The 18,630-nt window shown below is 40.6% G+C and overlaps 1 protein-coding gene and 1 pseudogene across 1 annotated transcript in view; one reads left to right on the top strand and one right to left on the bottom strand.

The window, feature by feature from the left end:
- Window positions 1-18,630, bottom strand: part of Rgs20 (regulator of G-protein signaling 20) — a gene marked incomplete at its 3' end in the record, with an annotated part of 597,802 nt that overhangs the window by 577,468 nt on the left and 1,704 nt on the right.
- On the top strand, window positions 4,970-6,721 carry Hspd1-ps36 (heat shock protein family D (Hsp60) member 1, pseudogene 36; annotated as a pseudogene).

Here is an 18,630-nt window from a genome sequence, read left to right as displayed (position 1 = left end):
TAGCAAGTTCAAGGACATGACACAGGCATCTGCTGTGCTGTGCTGTGCTGTGCTGTGCTGTGCTGTACTATATGCTGTGAAAGGTGGAGAGATGAGAGGACATTAACAAACGAGGGCAGAGGGGGAGCCAAAGGCACTATTGTGACAAACCTCTGTTGTGATAATTATCAACTCACTCCTGTCTCAGGACATTACTTGGTGATGGCTACATCCTCATGACCAACCCTTTCCTGTTAAAACCTGTGTCCAAATACTGTCACCCTGTGGATCAAGCATGTGGTTTGGGGAACGCACTCAAACCACAGCAGTGAGCTGACTTCAAGATTTAACATCTGGGTTGTTTGTCAGTAAAGGCGAAATCTCATGTTGATTCATGACAAATCCACTTACGAAATGTTAGGCGGCATTGTGCAGGTCGTTATCTGCCATGTGCTTCAAATAGTTCACTTACTACAGCAAAGGCATTGGCTGGTGGCACATTGGATATCGCATCCACTCAAAGAATTATCTACACAGCTCTGGGGATACAGCAAGAGATATAGCAAGAATTTTTTTTTTATGACCAACTGAAGTATTATTTGACTTTAATTTGTTCCATCCTTAGAACCCTTGTTTTTTTATTTTTAGTTTACATTGAAATATAGCAATTTTGTGCAATTATGAGGTGGTGTGGAATAATGTTTTGGTACATAAACACATGTAAATAATTAAATCGCCAAGCTTATTATCATGCTTCATCTTACTACTTATGGTTTTGGGGGAATAGAAAATCTTCAAAACTCTTTAGTAACTTTGAAACAAACAATTTATGATTATTAATGTAGTCACCTACTATGCAACAAAACAAAACCCATTTCCCTGGTCTAAGGCATAGCGCCTTTTGGCCAACACTTTTTCTCTTCCCTAGACTTATTTGTTCTTCGTGGTATGTCCTGGGTTCTCTGAGCTAGAAAGTGAATAACTGAAGGCCATTTTTTTTCTCAAGCTTTTGTTTTTGCTTCCCATGTGAGGAAAACCAGGTAAACATGGTTACAGACTGCTCGAGGCCCTGGGTCTGCAGTCTGTTGAACAGATCCACCTCTGCCTCAGTCGGAAAGGCCTTACAGTAAGTCCTGGACTAACCCATGCATGCTACATCTGGCAGACCGAATCTGACAAAACTCAAAATGAGTCCTTTCTAAATGGCTTCAAGAATGACAGAAGACTTAAATTAACTGCTGTGAAGTTCTTCTCAGAAGACTTTTAGAAAGAAAAGACAGAACTGTGGGCTTAGTTAACTCACACTTTCTCAAGGAGAAGTAGAATGTAGTTTGAATCCATTAAGAACGTGTTAACCACCAGTGAGTTCCTGGATGCCACAAGAGTGATTGCTTTCTTGCTGAGGTAGTTTTCCTGTCTTCTTTCTCTAATATTTTCCTTACACAAACACTACGGTTTTAGTAGTTGCCTTTAAAGTCCTTGAAATTTATTTTTCTTCACTCACTGCTTAAAATCTCAAAATAAGTATTTTATCAATCAGCTGTTCAAAGAATCACACATTGCTGTAAGACAGACGTACCACAGTCCTGGAAAGGCTTTGGCACTTGAGTGAGGTGAAAACAAAAACAAAAACAAAAACAAAAACAAAAGACAGCTTTCCTGTCTCGTCCCTGACATCACTGGGAAAGAAGACATCTATAGTCAGATACTGAAGTCTCACTTACTGGCTGATGTCTCTCTCATGTCTCCTATCTTGGAAGACTGCTGACCCAGGATATATTGGCTCCACCCCCACCCTATTTATATACTTTGTTATGAAAGGAAATAAAGATACTAATGAAGAAAAAAAAATCTGATGAAGATAAGAATATGAAGAAGTGTGTCTGTATACTGGAGGAGTATTCGTAAGGTAGTGTCATGTTAGAATATTTGTAATTAATTTGTGAAGAAAGATTCACTAAGGGTGTGGTGTTCCATATGTAGCTTGGCCTTCATGCAGGTTCTCCAACAGCTGGAGAATGGGCTGTCCCTGAATCTGTTACCTGCCTTCCTGTGGATCCCGTTCCCCTAATTGAGTTGCTTTGTCTGGGCTCAGTGGAAGAGGATTTGCCTAGTCCTGCAATGACTTGATGTGCCAGGAATGGGATGGGGTAGGATGGGGTGCGATGGGGAAGTGGAGGGGGTTAGTGATAGCTAGATATGGATCTCCCTTCTCAAAAAAGAAGGGGAGAGGAAAATGGAGGGTATAGCTGCATGAGGGGGAACTGAGAGGAAGGGAGTCTGATATTGGTATGTAAAATGAATAAACAAATAAATAAATTTAATAATAATTTAGAATACACAGAACAAAAGAATGCTGTGTTTAAAAGTATAAGACCACATTTTACTTTTCTTTTGAGACAGAGTTTTGAATTTGTTATGTAGTGTTAATCCCCTCAGGTAAGAATAAGACTACTGTCTCAAATTTGAGCCAAATTTGAAGCAATCTTTAATTATATATTGGCAGGATAATAAACTCTGGCTTCCCAGAAAATGGCCATAGGTCACATTTTGCAGACACTTAAAAGGGAAACCCCATAAAGCCATACATTTCCCATCAGGTCCAATCAGGGGCAAACATATATCTCGACATACTTCCTGCCTACATATCCCCTGCCTACATTCAATCAAGGGCAAGCATACATCCTGATGTAGTTCCTACTCATGTACATCCTGCCTACATGTGATCAAGTACATCCTGTACCATTGGGTAAGGCAGACTTGTATAGGAGAAGAAAACGTGGCTCATTATCTCCCATAAAACAATAGCCCCCAGCATCTCAGGAAGATTCTGTCCTTGGGCAAGGGTCTTACAGGTTAGAGGTATTTTTGCTTCATGGATCTCTTAGGCACAGTAATTAAAACTTGAAACATAACCTTGACTCTCACAGTAGCCAAGGCTGATCCTGACCTCCTGCCTGCCTCCAGCTTCAGCAAGTGCTGGCTTTGCAGTTCTTTAGCATTTTTCTCCGAGGCTCTAAGATCTTGGTAGTTGGCCAGGCATGCGACTCCACACCTTTGATTATAGTATTCAGGAGGCAGAAATAGGCAGACATTTAATGAGTTCAAGGCTACTCTGGTCTACAGAGTGAGTTTCAGGTCATTCCGTGCTACACAGTAAGACCTTTAAAAAGAAGAGGAGGAGGAAGAGAAGGAGCAGGAAGAAGAGGAGGAGAAGGAAAAAGAGAAAGAGGAGGAGGAAGAGCAAGAGGAGGGGGAGGTAAAGGGGGATGAGGAAGAAAGAAAAAGAAAAGCAAAGAAAAGAGAAAAGAAAAGGACCCTGAAGGAAGTTTCTTTACTATACTGGAAGAAGGGTCAATGATTTGTCTCAGCAGCTAAGACCACTGGCTGCTCTCCACAGGCCTCAAATTCAATTCCCAGCAACTACATGGCCCCTCACAACCATCTATTAGAGGATCTGATGCTCTCTTCTGGCCCGCAGATGTATACGCAGCAGAACACTCATACACTAAATACATTTCTTTTTTTAAGAATTCTGAAAGAAAAAAAAAATCTCAGAAATCTTAGGGAAATACCTGAAATTTACCCTCCAATCTGTTCAGCTTTCTGAAAGTCCTGATGTAATGTGGAGGGGGTCCAGATTTTATAAGCTATCACCTACACTGGACTCTTGCTGCCATTGTTGTTGAATTATTCCTGCTTCTGTAAGTATCCCTTCATCAATAATTCTATAAGTATCCCCAGTAAACTCGTTGGTCCCTCAGATTGGACTTTGGTGATACCATGACTTTGCTCTGTTTCTTATCTGTGGGTCTTGCATTTCTCCAGGAATAGTGTCACATAATGGGTATAAAGCTTTTTCTTTTGTGTATGTTGAAAGTGTTTTGTTGTGTATGTGTATATGTGATGGATGCCCATGGGTACCTGTGTTATGGAGGCCAAAGGAGGATATCAACTACTCTGTACTTCATTCCTCTGAGACAGAGTCTATTACTGAACGGGACGCTCATCTGTTTCAGCTAGGCTGTCTGGCCAGTGAATTCCTGGAATCTGCCCATCTCTGCTGCCTAATGATGAGGTCACAGGCACATGGAACCACGTTCTGCTCCTACGTATATGCTAGGTATTCAAATGCAAGCTTTCATGCTTGTACATCAAGCACTTTTCCTCATTGACCCTTCTTTCCAGCCATAGTCTATTTTCTAAATTGCTCCCGGCAACTATCAGTTTAGCACAGAGATGGTCAGAAAACCCAGACTCATGTCACTGCTCAGCTGATTTCCAACATCCCATATGTAGTCAGCAGTATTTCAAAACTTGTTTTTCATGTCTAAACCTTGTTTGACAGCTTCAATCTACTGACTTAATGAAGTTGGCCAAGAATCCAAATGAAAGGAACAACCAGAAGTGCCATGATAATAAATGTGGGCAATTAGCATGTCAGTAACACCAATCTAACCTGTCTGTGCAATATTTTAGCATGCATTCTGCAACCAGTAAAAACTCATGGGAAATCGCTAAAAGGAAATCAGTGCGTTGTAGACATTGAGTTTAGCCCTACGGAGATTGCACAACTATAGTCCAGTATCAAAACCAGGAGATCATCATTGGTACGATTCATACTGGCTACTCGGAGTTCCCATGTATTGCGTGCACTTATATGCTTGTGAATGGACGTATGTAGCTATGTGAGGTTTTATCACATGCCTAGACTTGTGGGCCAGCCACCACAATTAAGATGTGCCCCTCCAAGGCTCCTACCAAACCATCCGTTTACCTCTTTCTAGCTGTAGCCACCACCTTCTCTTCATTTCTAATGTTGAACAAAAACTAATCTATTCTCCATCACCATGGTTTTATTTCCAGCATGGCATGTAAGTGGAATCATACAGTATGATCTTTGTGGATTCGTTTTTTTGTCACTAAGCATTGCCTTGAGATCTATAAGGGTTGTACATCAAAACTTGCTTTCTACCATTACTTGACACTGATGGCCTCATGCACTCGCTGCCACCACAACCCCACAGAAATACTTCCACTACCAACTATCCTCTGACCCACTGTCCTGGGTACTGGCTCCTCATCGTATGCATCCCTATGCCAAAGATGTAAAATTTGCTGCAGATGCCTGAGCCTTAATCCTTCACGGAGTAGACCTTTCAGCCAATGTTGTAGCTGTCATTCAAAGAAGAGAACTAGCAATTACTGAGTAGAGTTGGGGAAGTCCCATAGTAACAAAAGATGGGGTCACTGTTTCAAGTTAATCAACTTAAAGAACAAATGCACACATTTAGAAGCCAAACTTGTTCAAGATGTTGCCAATAACACAAATGAAGAGGCTGGGGAGTGGCAGCCCCATTGCTACTGTTCTGTCAAGGAGGGCTTTGAGGAGATTAGCAAAGGGTCTAAGCCAATGGAAATCTGAAGAGATGTGATATTGGCTCTTGATGCTGTAATTGTAGAACTTACAAAAAGGTTTTTGACCAGCGACAGTCCCTGAAGAAATCGTGCAGGTTGCTATGATTTCAGCAAATGGAGATGAAGACATTGGAAACATCATTTGTGATGCAAAGAAAATGGTTGGAAGAACGAGTATGAAGGACGGAAAAGTTCCCAAATGGTGAATTAGAAATTATTGAAGGAGTGAAATTTGATAGGGGTATATTTCCTGATATTTCAATAATACATGAAAAAGTCAAAATGTGAATTTCAAGGTGCCTATGTTCTGTTCAAAGAAAAGAGTATCTCTAGGGCTCAGTCCATTGCACTTCGTTTTTTAATTCCAAGTGCTCACCAGAAGCCCAGATGCTCTAAGCTCAGTGGGTTTAAATAGGCTAATAGTTGGCATTCAGGTTATAACAGCCAAGAGTCCAGGGTTTGGGGGCAATAGGAAGAACCAGACTAAAGACATGGCTGTTACTCCTGGTGGTGCTGTGCTTAAGGAAAGGGAGTGGAATTCAAACCTAAAAGATGTTCAAGCTCATGACTTAGGAAGTTGTCTCCAAAGATGATGCCATGCTTTTGAAAGCAAAGGTGACACACTCAGATTGAAAACCATATTCAAGAAATCACCAAACTGTTAGTCATGACTAGTGAGTGTGAAAAGAAAAAACTATGAGTGGCTGATGAAAGCTTCAGGTGGAGCAGCTGGACTGAAGGTTGGAGGGTCAAGTGATGCTGAAGAGAATGAGGAGAAAGACTGTTATGGATACTCTGAATGCTTCACGAGCAGCTGGTGAAGAAGGCACTGTTCTAGTGTGTGTGTGTGTGGTGTGTGTGCATGTGTACACAAACACTGTTTTGGATCATTCTATCCTTGGACTCATTAAAGCCTGAAATTAAAGATTAGAAAATAGGTGTAGAAATTACTCAAAGAGCACTCAAAATGTCTGCAATGACTATTGCTAAGAATGCAGTTGTTGGAGTTGGGGATTTGGCTCAGTGGAAGAGCGCTTGCCTAGTAAGCGCAAGACCCTGGGTTTGGTCCCCAGCTCCGAAAAGGAAAAAAAAAAAGAAATGTTAAGAATGCAGTTGTTGAAGGAACTTTGATTGTTAAGGAAATTCTGCAAAGTTCTGCAGAAGTTGGTTATGATGCTACACGGTGGAAAGAGGAATCATTGATCCAACAAAGGTTGTAAGAGCTGCTTTACTGGATGCTGCTGGGGTGGCCTCCTTGTTAACTACAGCAGAAATTGCAGTGACATAAATCCCCTTTGTTTTAAGTTTTGAAAATGAAAGTTGATTCCTTCTGGCTGCTTCACAATATTCTCAGATGTGTGTCCTGACGTACCACAGCCTGTTCCTGCATTCATTTTTGAAGGATTTTTGGAATATTACAAATAAAACTACTGTAGAATTGTACAAGATATTTACGAATGTGGATTTTCATCTCTATGGAATACATGCACAGTAGTAAAAGTGTAGGAAGAGGCATGCTCATCTTTCTAGATTGGCTGTACCATATTATGTCCTCATAGCCATGTGGGAAAGACTCAGTTTCTCTGCATTCTTGGCAACATTAGAAAGTGACACCTTTTATATATTCTAGATATTACTATTTTGTTGAGATTATAATTTAATAACAATACTTCTCCATTTCCTTTCCACTTTCCAAGACATCCCACATATTTCTTCCTGTTCTTCAAATCCATGGCCTCTTTTTTTCACTAATTGTTATTACATGCCTCTGTATTTGTATGTTGTCTTAGTTGCTTTTCTCTTTCTGTGAAGAGACACTATGACCAAGGTGTTTTTTATAAGAAAGCATTCAGTTGGAGGCTTGCTTACAGGTTTAGTCCATGATCATCGTGATGAGAAGCGGGCCAGCATTGTGTACCTGAGAGCTTTACAGTCTGATCCATAGGCAGAGAGATACCAAGCCTGGTCTTGGTTTTAGAAACTTCAAAGCATGCCCTCAGTTACACACCATATCCAACAAGGCCACACTTCCTAATCCTCCCCAAATGTTCTTACAACTTGGAACCGAGGACATTCTGGTTCAAAGGACCAACTATATATAGGAGTCTAAGACTATCCTTGTTGAGTTCACATTTGGACAATTATGTTGATGAGACTTTATGGAGGAACCTATTAATATTACTAAGAGATACAATATCATAGCAAACTCCTTGATCTTACAATCTGTTCACCTCTTCCAAAATGTTCTCTGAGCCTTAGGTGCAGGAGTGTTTTGTAGATGTATCAATGGGATTGGGTTCCACAACTCTGTACTTTGATTGGTTGTGCTTCTTCTGTAATGGTCTCCATATGTTGCAATGAGAAGTTTCTCTTTTAGGGGGTGGAGAGACTACACTTATCTGTGAGTGTGCAAACACAAAAGGTTATAGATTGTTCTTAAGGATTGTGCTGGTTTAGTAAATTAGTGGTTGTAGACTTTCCTCCAACATCATGACTTCACTTGTACTCAGCAGTTAACTAGATTTCCAGTACCAGGCATGGTATCCTCTTGCTGAATGGAACTTAAGTGCAATTAGAGAGTTGTTAGTTACTGTCAAGGTACGTGTGCCACTCCTACACCCATGGGGTTGTTGTAGGCTAATGTCATTATGCATGTGAAGGCAGACACAAGATAAAATGAGGCCTGTCATTGAGTGAGAAGGAAGGAAGGCGAGAGCAGACATTTTAGAAGGAGAGGGAGAAGCAGAAGAGAGAGGAGAGCCAACATGGAGGCAAACATAAATGACCCTCACCATGTATTTCTACATAGATACAGGTTGTTATGAATATTTCTTAAGGGATGGGTTTCTATAGGTCAATTTATCTTATCTTGGTGGGCAGTTTATATCTTTATCAATTGGTTGTGAGTTAATTGAGTGGTTGTACTGTGGACTGAGATTTTAACATATAAATCTGATTGATAAGTTATAGTTTATTGAGTCCTGACTTCACTGGGCAGTTGGGAGTTTATACCTTAACTACCAGCGGGCAGTCATTGGCAGTGTGAGTAGAGTCTGTGGCAGGGAGCTGCGATAGGCAAGCTCACGCTGGACTTCTAGAGCCCTGATTTTACTGGGTAATTGGAACCAGAGAGTTGGAGGATAGCAGAGAGCTACCGGGAGAGATACTGATCAGAGATAAATTATGGTTAGATCCATAGGGCCCTCCGGTGCTGGAACTAACTCTAGGGACCAGCATGGCACCTTGCCATGCTGGAATGGCTCACGCACTGTTTGGGTCTGAGATGGTCCCCACAGTGCCATGTGGCCCTACAGGTGCTGGTGACGGGATAAAAGGTTACCTATTTTTAATATTTACCAGAACATTGTGCTACAATAATTGTGAATGTAGTTCACAGGTATCATAGCTGGGTAGGAGTGTTTGTTGCTTCCCTCCTTTGGAATCTTGCATGGCTCCTTCTGGTACAATGAAAACTAATTCTCAGGTAGGGGGTATACAGGTAGGGGTTTCTGGTTCCCATTTCTGAAGTTCATGGTGTCTCCAGCAATAGGGACGTAGGTTCCTCTGCTGGGGGTGAGGGTGAGTAAGGCAAACAGCAATAGACTATGTTTTGTGAGTCTTTTAGACATCCCTGGCCAATAACTTAAAAGTGGATGTGTCATGTCTGATATTGGGGGTTTTGTTAGGTGATCTTTGACTCTTGGAGGGACCATCATCATCCTAGGTACGAAAAGTTCATTATAACTATATATACACTGAATTCCATGCATTATAGGTTTTGGTGTTTTTGTTTTGTTTTTGTAAAGTGTTAATAGTTTGATTCCTGATGGCTTTTTAGGCATTCTTTTTGTCTACTAATATTTTTATAGTTATTTTTCCATTCTGCTACATATACTGTATACTGTTTTAAAATTTCATTGTTGCTGATGCTGTTGGATATCTTTACCTGTGTTTATCTGTCATTTTTATATGTTAATCTATAACTTTTGCTCCTATTCTAATTAGATTGTTTTATTTTTCTGAGTTTTTTCCCTTTAAATCTACTTGACTCAAGGTGTGGTAGTTGAAAATGCTTGGCCCAGGGAGTGGCACTATTTGGAGGTGTGGCTTTGTTGGAATAGGTGTGGCTTTGTTGGCACAAGTGTGGGCATGGCCTTTAGGACCCTAGTCCTAGCTTCCTGGAAGCCAGTCTTCTCCCAGAAGCTTTCAGATGAAGAGGTAGAACTCTCAGCTCCTCTTGCACCATGCCTGCCTGGATGTTGCCATGCTTCTACCTTGATGATAAGGAACTGAACCTCTGAACTTGTAAGCCAGTCTTGATTCAATGTTGTCCTTATTAGAGTTGACTTGGTCATGGTGTCTGTTCACAGCAGTAAAACCCTAACTAAGACATGAGGGTTCTAATAGACTCAAGGTAGTGGTTTGTGAAATGCAACTCCTTGGCCTTATGTGTTTGAATATGTGGTCCCCACTTGATAAACTTGTTTTTGGAGGTTGTTGAACATTTAAGAGATAAAGGTTTACTAGAAGAAGTGTGGTAACTAGGGGTGGGTCTTGAAGGTGTGTAGCCTGCCATCATGTCCTGTTGGTTCTGCCAAGATGTGAGGATGTTAAAAGTACAAGCTGCACAGTCCTGTAATTTTGGAGTTACATGCCTTCCCCTCAATGGTAGACTGTGTCCCCTCAAGCTAAGAGACAGAATACATCTGTATTAATTGCTTTTGTCAACTTGTCATCACAATAAGAAAAGTTTCCAATTCAACAGGTTAGCAGATTCTTCTTGCCATTTTAAATTTCATCTTTCATATTCTTAATAGGGGTTTTTGTGGAACAAGCTTTAAACATCCTGATAAGGTACAGCTTATTGACTTTTAAAAAAAACTGTTTTTGATGTGTGTGTATTCTTTGCTTAATGCTGTATTTTCTCATACATGTATAGTTGTTTTCTATATAGTCACTTGTGGTCCATTTTGATGAGTTTTTCTGAGGTGTAGGGGTGAGCTTGAAGAATTTTGAAGGGTTTTGTTGATGATCCCTTGTCATTGAGACACATTTTAGCCTATGTTCTCTTTTACTATTTGTACAAATTCTTACTGTTTTTCTATCAATTTTTAGATTATTTATGTACATTTTAATATTTCTCCTTCCTTCCTTTCTTCCTCTCTCTCTCTCTCTCTCTCTCTCTCTCTTTCTTAAAACTTTTGCAGTCATTTTACCCTGATTGATGATGTGGTGGCTTGAAATAAAATAGTCCCTATAGGTCTGTAGGGAGTAGCACTATTAGGAGAGTGGCCTTGTTGGAGTGGGTGTGACCTTGCTTGAGAAAGTGAGTAACTGTTGGGTGTGCTTTAAGGTCTCCTATGCTCAAGTTATACCCAGTATGACTCACAATCTTCTGCTGCTGCCTGCAGATGAAGATGTAGAGCTCTTTGCTCCTTCTCCAGAACCATGTCTACTTCCATGCCATCATGTATCTTTCCAGGATGATGGTGGACTAAACCTCTGAAACCGCAACTCAGACCCAATGAAATGTTTTCCTTTAAAAGAGTTAAAGAGTTAAGAGGCCGTGGTGTCTCTACACAGCAGTAAAACCCCTAAGACACATGATAGCCTGTCCTTCATAGTTTTACCTCCTTACCTATTTGAAAGAATGTAATCACATATGCATTCTATATTATTCTGGAGCAGTGCTAATTATATCACAGTGTTTTTTGTCTTTGCAGTATACTGTAAATCAACAGGAAAGAGGTAGCCTGTTTTTCTCTACTAATTTTTTTAACAACTAGTCCAAGGTTTTGCAGATAACAACAGTTCATTGATTTGTAGAATCCAAATAATTGAGTATCACCAAACTTTTAATCGTTAGGTAGAGACATGTATCATTTGTACATTCAAATGTAATATGTAAAGTTTTCTTTAAAGATAAAAAGGACCTAAAGGAACAGTAGCATCCAAACTGGACCACTGCCTGCTATTCTCAGTGGTTGCTGTGCAGGCTGGAACCTGCTTATTTGGGGTAACAAGTCAAGGTCAAGATGCCAGATTGGACTACCCAGGACCAACAAAATGCAGTAGTTCCAGAATGCTGTCTGAAGGTATCCTGGTTATTCTTAAATTTCTATTTTCATGTGATTCCAAGTAAAGCATACCTGTCACACATCTAAAAATTAATAACACACATATATAAAGTACATAGTCTGTATTATACAGTTATATAAAGTTGTACACATATTCAACTGCATACACAGTTGGCTTTCTTTATCTAAGGATTCCATATCCACCAGATCTGCATACTTGTATTCAAACAAGCATACACTGAGAATTATACACATATGTATTCTATAAAAAATATATTAAATCACATCTATACTGGATATGTACAGATTTTTTTCTTGTTATGTCTAAAGAACTAAGAACAATAAATATTTGAATAATATTTTTATTATTTTATTATAAATTGTATTAGTTTAATATATTATAATTATTTAATAAGTATATTAAATTATTTTTATCATAGATAATTTAGATATGATCGTAAGTGTACAGGAGGATGTGCATACATTGTGCTAATACTACACCATTTAAATAACTAACTTTGAGCACCTGATGGTTTTCATATCAGGTGGGTATTACAACTAACCAATCTCCTTGAATACACATGAAAACACACACACACACACACACACACACACACACACACACACACTTTCATTGCTGTCTACTTTTTAAGAATAATGTCCGACAGTTCTCTGCACCCAAATCCCGTGGGAGGGAGAGCTAAACCTTCAGAGAGGCAGACAAGCCTGGGAAACCAGAAGAGACTGCTCTCTGTACATACATCTCAGACGCCAGAGGAAAACACCAAAGGCCATCTGGAACCCTGGTGCACTGAAGCTCCCGCAAGGGGCGGCACAGGTCTTCCTGGTTGCTGCCGCCGCAGAGAGCCCCTGGGCAGCACCCCGCGAGCAAACTTGAGCCTCGGGACCACAGGTAAGACCAACTTGTCTGTTGCAAGAAGGCTGCCTGGTGAAATCGGGACACACAGAGGCAGAATTCCTCTAGGACCGGGCACGTCCTGTGTTTACCGGAAGTACCACACCCGCGGATCCCGGCCCGCAGCAGCTCTCTGCTCCCAGACCCCGTGGGAAAGAGACCTCACCGCCTGGTCAGGTGGGCACTCCCGAGGCTGCATAAGCTCTCGGAAGGGGCGGCACAGGTCTTCCTGGTTGCTGCCGCCACAAAGAGCCCGTGGGCAGCACCCCGCGAGCGAACTTGAGCCTCAGGACCACAGGTAAGACCAACTTTTCTGCTGCAAGAAAGCTGCCTGGTGAACTCAAGACACAGGCCCACAGGAACAGCTGAAGACCTGTAGAGAGGAAAAACTACACGCCCGAAACCAGAACACTCTGTCCGCATAACTGACTGAAAGAGAGGAAAACAGGTCTACAGCACTCCTGACACACAGGCTTATAGGACAGTCTAGCCACTGTCAGAAATAGCAGAACAAAGTAACACTAGAGATAATCTGATGGCGAGAGGCAAGTGCAGGAACCCAAGCAACAGAAACCAAGACTAAATGGCATCATCGGCACCCAATTCTCCCACCAAGGCAAACACGGAATATCCAAACACACCAGAAAAGCAAGATCTAGTTTCAAAATCATATTTGATCATGATGCTGGAGGACTTCAAGAAAGACGTGAAGAACTCCCTTAGGGAAACACAGGAAAACATTAATAAACAAGTAGAAGCCTACAGAGAGGAATCGCAAAAATCCCTGAAAGAATCGCAGATCCCTGAAAGAATTCCAGGAAAACACAATCAAACAGTTGAAGGAATTAAAAATGGAAATAGAAGCAATCAAGAAAGAACACATGGAAACAACCCTGGATATAGAAAACCAAAGGAAGAGACAAGGAGCTGTAGATACAAGCTTCACCAACAGAATACAAGACATGGAAGAGAGAATCTCAGGAGCAGAAGATTCCATAGAAATCATTGACTCAACTGTCAAAGATAATGTAAAGCGGAAAAAGCTACTGGTCCAAAACATACAGGAAATCCAGGACTCAATGAGAAGATCAAACCTAAGGATAATAGGTATAGAAGAGAGTGAAGACTCCCAGCTCAAAGGACCAGTAAATATCTTCAACAAAATCATAGAAGAAAACTTCCCTAACCTAAAAAAAGAGATACCCATAGACATACAAGAAGCCTACAGAACTCCAAATAGATTGGACTAGAAAAGAAACACCTCCCGTCACATAATTGTCAAAACACCAAACGCACAAAATAAAGAAAGAATATTAAAAGCCGTAAGGGAAAAAGGTCAAGTAACATATAAAGGCAGACCTATCAGAATCACACCAGACTTCTCGCCAGAAACTATGAAGGCCAGAAGATCCTGGACTGATGTCATACAGACCCTAAGAGAACACAAATGCCAGCCCAGGTTACTGTATCCTGCAAAACTCTCAATTAACATAGATGGAGAAACCAAGATATTCCATGACAAAACCAAATTTACACAATATCTTTCTACAAATCCAGCACTACAAAGGATAATAAATGGTAAAGCCCAACATAAGGAGGCAAGCTATACCCTAGAAGAAGCAAGAAACTAATCGTCTTGGCAACAAAACAAAGAGAGTGAAAGCACACAAACATAACCTCACATCCAAATATGAATATAATGGGAAGCAATAATCACTATTCCTTAATATCTCTCAACATCAATGGCCTCAACTCCCCAATAAAAAGACATAGATTAACAAACTGGATACGCAACGAGGACCCTGCATTCTGCTGCCTACAGGAAACACACCTCAGAGACAAAGACAGACACAATCTCAGAGTGAAAGGCTGGAAAACAACTTTCCAAGCAAATGGTCAGAAGAAGCAAGCTGGAGTAGCCATTCTAATATCAAATAAAATCAATTTTCAACTAAAAGTCATCAAAAAAGATAAGGAAGGACACTTCATATTCATCAAAGGAAAAATCCACTAAGATGAACTCTCAATCCTAAATATCTATGCCCCAAATACAAGGGCACCTACATACGTAAAAGAAACCTTACTAAAGCTCAAAACACACATTGCACCTCACACAATAATAGTGGGAGATTTCAACACTCCACTCTCATCAATGGACAGATCATGGAAACAGAAATTAAACAGAGACGTAGACAGACTAAGAGAAGTCATGAGCCAAATGGACTTAACGGATATTTATAGAACATTCTATCCTAAAGCAAAAGGATATACCTTCTTCTCAGCTCCTCATGGTACTTTCTCCAAAATTGACCATATAATTGGTCAAAAAACGGGCCTCAACAGGTACAGAAAGATAGAAATAATCCCGTGCGTGCTATCGGACCACCACGGCCTAAAACTGGACTTCAATAACAATAAGGGAAGAATGCCCACATATACCTGGAAATTGAACGATGCTCTACTCAATGATAAACTGGTCAAGGAAGATATAAAGAAAGAAATTAAAAACTTTTTAGAATTTAATGAAAATGAAGGTACAACATACCCAAACTTATGGGACACAATGAAAGCTGTGCTAAGAGGAAAACTCATAGCGCTCAGTGCCTGCAGAAAGAAACAGGAAAGAGCATATGTCAGCAGCTTGACAGCACACCTAAAAGCTCTAGAACAAAAAGAAGCAAATACACCCAGGAGGAGTAGAAGGCAGGAAATAATCAAACTCAGAGCTGAAATCAACCAAGTAGAAACAAAAAGGACCATAGAAAGAATCAACAGAACCAAAAGTTGGTTCTTTGAGAAAATCAACAAGATAGATAAACCCTTAGCCAGACTAACGAGAGGACACAGAGAGTGTGTCCGAATTAACAAAATCAGAAACGAAAAGGGAGACATAACTACAGATTCAGAGGAAATTCAAAAAATCATCAGATCTTACTATAAAAACCTATATTCAACAAAACTTGAAAATCTTCAGAAAATGGACAATTTCCTAGACAGATACCAGGAACCGAAGTTAAATCAGGAACAGATAAACCAGTTAAACAACCCCATAACTCCTAAGGAAATAGAAGCAGTCATTAAAGGTCTCCCAACCAAAAAGAGCCCAGGTCCAGACGGGTTTAGTGCAGAATTCTATCAAACCTTCATAGAAGACCTCATACCAATATTATCCAAACTATTCCACAAAATTGAAACAGATGGAGCACTACCGAATTCCTTCTACGAAGCCACAATTACTCTTATACCTAAAACACACAAAGACACAACAAAGAAAGAGAACTTCAGACCAATTTCCCTTATGAATATCAACGCAAAAATACTCAACAAAATTCTGGCAAACCGAATTCAAGAGCACATCAAAACAATCATCCACCATGATCAAGTAGGCTTCATCCCAGGCATGCAGGGATGGTTTAATATACGGAAAACTATCAACGTGATCCAGTATATAAACAAACTGAAAGAACAGAACCACATGATCATTTCATTAGATGCTGAGAAAGCATTTGACAAAATTCAACACCCCTTCATGATAAAAGTCCTGGAAAGAATAGGAATTCAAGGCCCATACCTAAACATAGTAAAAGCCACATACAGCAAACCAGTTGCTAACATTAAACTAAATGGAGAGAACCTTGAAGCAATCCCACTAAAATCAGGGACTAGACAAGGCTGCCCACTCTCTCCCTACTTATTCAATATAGTTCTTGAAGTTCTAGCCAGAGCAATCAGACAACAAAAGGAGATCAAGGGGATACAGATCGGAAAAGAAGAGGTCAAAATATCACTATTTGCAGATGATATGATAGTATATTTAAGTGATCCCAAAAGTTCCACCAGAGAACTACGAAAGCTGATAAACAACTTCAGCAAAGTGGCTGGGTATAAAATTAACTCAAATAAATCAGTTGCCTTCCTCTATACAAAAGAGAAACAAGCCGAGAAAGAAATTAGGGAAACGACACCCTTCATAATAGACCCAAATAATATAAAGTACCTCGGTGTGACTTTAACCAAGCAAGTAAAAGATCTGTATAATAAGAACTTCAAGACACTGAGATAAGAAATTGAAGAAGACCTCAGAAGATGGAAAGATCTCCCATGCTCATGGATTGGCAGGATTAATATAGTAAAAATGGCCATTTTACCAAAAGCGACCTACAGATTCAATGCAATCCCCATCAAAATACCAATCCAATTCTTCAAAGAGTTAGACAGAACAATTTGCAAATTCATCTGGAATAACAAAAAACCCAGGATAGCTAAAGCTATCCTCAACAATAAAAGGACTTCAGGGGGAATCACTATCCCTGAACTCAAGCAGTATTACAGAGCAATAGTGATAAAAACTGCATGGTATTGGTACAGAGACAGACAGATAGACCAATGGAATAGAATTGAAGACCCAGAAATGAACCCACACACTTATGGTCACTTGATTTTTGACAAAGGAGCCAAAACCATCCAATGGAAAAAAGATAGCATTTTCAGCAAATGGTGCTGGTTCAACTGGAGGTCAACATGTAGAAGAATGCAGATCGATCCATGCTCATCACCCTGTACAAAGCTTAAGTCCAAGTGGATCAAGGACCTCCACATCAAACCAGACACACTCAAACTAATAGAAGAAAAACTAGGGAAGCATCTGGAACACATGGGCACTGGAAAAAATTTCCTGAACAAAACACCAATGGCTTACGCTCTAAGATCAAGAATCGACAAATGGGATCTCATAAAACTGCCAAGCTTCTGTAAGGCAAAGGACACTGTGGTTAGGACAAAACGGCAACCAACAGATTGGGAAAAGATCTTTACCAATCCTACAACAGATAGAGGCCTTATATCCAAAATATACAAAGAACTCAAGAAGTTAGACCGCAGGGAAACAAATAACCCTATTAAAAAATGGGGTTCAGAGCTAAACAAAGAATACACAGCTGAGGAATGCCGAATGGCTGAGAAACACCTAAAGAAATGTTCAACATCTTTAGTCATAAGGGAAATGCAAATCAAAACAACCCTGAGATTTCACCTCACACCAGTGAGAATGGCTAAGATCAAAAACTCAGGTGACAGCAGATGCTGGCGAGGATGTGGAGAAAGAGGAACACTCCTCCATTGTTGGTGGGATTGCAGACTGGTACAACCATTCTGGAAATCAATCTGGAGGTTCCTCAGAAAATTGGACATTGAACTGCCTGAGGATCCAGGTATAACTCTCTTGGGCATATACCCAAAAGATGCCTCAACATATAAAAGAGACACGTGCTCCACTATGTTCATCGCAGCCTTATTTATAATAGCCAGAAAATGGAAAGAACCCAGATGCCCTTCAATAGAGGAATGGATACAGAAAATGTGGTACATCTACACAATGGAATATTACTCAGCTATCAAAAACAACGAGTTTATGAAATTCGTAGGCAAATGGTTGGAACTGGAAAATATCATCCTGAGTGAGCTAACCCAATCACAGAAAGACATACATGGTATGCACTCATTGATAAGTGGCTATTAGCCCAAATGCTTGAATTACCTTAGATCCCTAGAACAAACGAAACTCAAGACGGATGATCAAAATGTGAATGCTTCACTCCTTCTTTAAATGAGGAAAAAGAATACCCTTGGCAGGGAAGGGAGAGGCAAAGATTAAAACAGAGACTGAAGGAACACCCATTCAGAGCCTGCCCCACAGGTGGCCCATACATATACAGCCACCCAATTAGACAAGATGGATGAAGCAAAGAAGTGCAGACCGACAGGAGCCGGATGTAGATTGCTCCTGAGAGATACAGCCAGAATACAGCAAATACAGAGGCGAATGCCAGCAGCAAACCACTGAACTGAGAATAGGTCCCCTGTTGAAGGAATCAGAGAAAGAACTGGAAGAGCTTGAAGGGGCTCGAGACCCCATATGTACAACAATGTCAAGCAACCAGAGCTTCCAGGGACTAAGCCACTACCTAAAGACTATACATGGACTGACCCTGGACTCTGACCCCATAGGTAGCAATGAATATCCTAGTAAGAGCACCAGTGGAAGGGGAAGCCCTGGGTCCTGCTAAGACTGAACCCCCAGTGAACTAGACTACGGGGGGGAGGGCGGCAATGGGGGGAGGGTTGGGAGGGGAACACCCATAAGGAAGGGGAGGGGGGAGGGGGATGTTTGCCCGGAAACCGGGAAAGGGAATAACACTCGAAATGTATATAAGAAATACTCAAGTTAATAAAAAAAAAGAA

This window comes from Rattus norvegicus, chromosome 5 (assembly GCF_021556685.1).
Source record: "Rattus norvegicus strain SHRSP/BbbUtx chromosome 5, alternate assembly SHRSP_T2T, whole genome shotgun sequence".
Classification (NCBI taxonomy): domain Eukaryota; kingdom Metazoa; phylum Chordata; class Mammalia; order Rodentia; family Muridae; genus Rattus; species Rattus norvegicus.
The sequence above is the reverse complement of the archived record's forward strand: the minus strand, read 5'-3'. Positions and strand labels throughout refer to the sequence as shown.